We start from the raw sequence: 2,449 nt of genomic DNA, 5'->3' as shown, positions 1-2,449 counted from the left end.
GATACAACAAAAAAAGAGAATTTTAGACCAATATCCCTGATGAACATCGATGCAAAAATCCTCAATAAAATACTGGCAAACCGGATTCAGCAACACATCAAAAAGCTTATCCACCATGATCAAGTGGGCTTCATCCCTGGGATGCAAGGCTGGTTCAACATTCGCAAATCAATAAACATAATCCAGCATATAAACAGAACCAAAGACAAGAACCACATGGTTATTTCAATAGATGCAGAAAAGGCTTTTGACAAAATTCAACAGCCCTTCATGCTAAAAACGCTCAATAAATTCGGTATTGATGGAACGTACCTCAAAATCATAAGAGCTATTTATGACAAACCCACAGCCAATATCATACTGAATGGGCAAAAACTGGAAAAATTCCCTTTGAAAACTGGCACAAGACAGGGATGCCCTCTCTCACCACTCCTATTCAACATAGTGTTGGAAGTTCTGGCTAGGGCAATCAGGCAAGAGAAAGAAATCAAGGGTATTCAGTTAGGAAAAGAAGAAGTCAAATTGTCCCTCTTTGCAGATGACATGATTGTATATTTAGAAAACCCCATTGTCTCAGCCCAAAATCTCCTTAAGCTGATAAGCAACTTCAGCAAAGTCTCAGGATACAAAATTAATGTGCAAAAATCACAAGCATTCTTATACACTAGTAACAGACAAACAGAGAGCCAAATCATGAATGAACTTCCATTCACAATTGCTTCAAAGAGAATCAAATACCTAGGAATCCAACTTACAAGGGATGTAAAGGACCTCTTCAAGGAGAACTACAAACCACTGCTCAGTGAAATAAAAGAGGACACAAACAAATGGAAGAACATACCATGCTCATGGATAGGAAGAATCAATATCGTGAAAATGGCCATACTGCCCAAGGTAATTTATAGATTCAATGCCATCCCCATCAAGCTACCAATGAGTTTCTTCACAGAATTGGAAAAAACTGCTTTAAAGTTCATATGGAACCAAAAAAGAGCCCGCACCTCCAAGACAATCCTAAGTCAAAAGAACAAAGCTGGAGGCATCACACTACCTGACTTCAAACTATACTACAAGGCTACAGTAACCAAAACAGCATGGTACTGGTACCAAAACAGAGATATAGACCAATGGAACAGAACAGAGTCCTCAGAAATAATACCACACATCTACAGCCATCTGATCTTTGACAAACCTGAGAAAAACAAGAAATGGGGAAAGGATTCCCTATTTAATAAATGGTGCTGGGAAAATTGGCTAGCCATAAGTAGAAAGCTGAAACTGGATCCTTTCCTTACTCCTTATACGAAAATTAATTCAAGATGGATTAGAGACTTAAATGTTAGACCTAATACCATAAAAATCCTAGAGGAAAATCTAGGTAGTACCATTCAGGACATAGGCATGGGCAAAGACTTCATGTCTAAAACACCAAAAGCAACGGCAGCAAAAGCCAAAATTGACAAATGGGATCTCATTAAACTAAAGAGCTTCTGCACAGCAAAAGAAACTACCATCAGAGTGAACAGGCAACCTACAGAATGGGAGAAAATTTTTGCAATCTACTCATCTGACAAAGGGCTAATATCCAGAACCTACAAAGAACTCCAACAAATTTACAAGAAAAAAACAAACAACCCCATCAAAAAGTGGGCAAAGGATATGAATAGACATTTCTCAAAAGAAGACATTCATACAGCCAACAAACACATGAAAAAATGCTCATCATCACTGACCATCAGAGAAATGCAAATCAAAACCACAATGAGATACCATCTCACACCAGTTAGAATGGCGATCATTAAAAAGTCAGGAAACAACAGGTGCTGGAGAGGATGTGGAGAAATAGGAACACTTTTACACTGTTGGTGGGATTGTAAACTAGTTCAACCATTATGGAAAACAGTATGGCGATTCCTCAAGGATCTAGAACTAGATGTACCATATGACCCAGCCATCCCATTACTGGGTATATACCCAAAGGATTATAAATCATGCTGCTATAAAGACACATGCACACGTATGTTTATTGCAGCACTATTCACAATAGCAAAGACTTGGAATCAACCCAAATGTCCATCAGTGACAGATTGGATTAAGAAAATGTGGCATATATACACCATGGAATACTATGCAGCCATAAAAAAGGATGAGTTTGTGTCCTTTGTAGGGACATGGATGCAGCTGGAAACCATCATTCTTAGCAAACTATCACAAGAACAGAAAACCAAACACCGCATGTTCTCACTCATAGGTGGGAACTGAACAATGAGATCACTTGGACTCGGGAAGGGGAACATCACACACCGGGGCCTATCATGGGGAGGGGGGCGGGGGGAGGGATTGCATTGGGAGTTATACCTGATGTAAATGACGAGTTGATGGGTGCAGCACACCAACAAGGCACAAGTATACATATGTAACAAACCTGCACGTTATGCACATGTACCCT

This window comes from Theropithecus gelada, chromosome 7a (genome assembly GCF_003255815.1).
Source record: "Theropithecus gelada isolate Dixy chromosome 7a, Tgel_1.0, whole genome shotgun sequence".
NCBI classification, from domain to species: Eukaryota; Metazoa; Chordata; class Mammalia; order Primates; family Cercopithecidae; genus Theropithecus; species Theropithecus gelada.
Note: the sequence above shows the minus strand (reverse complement) of the source record.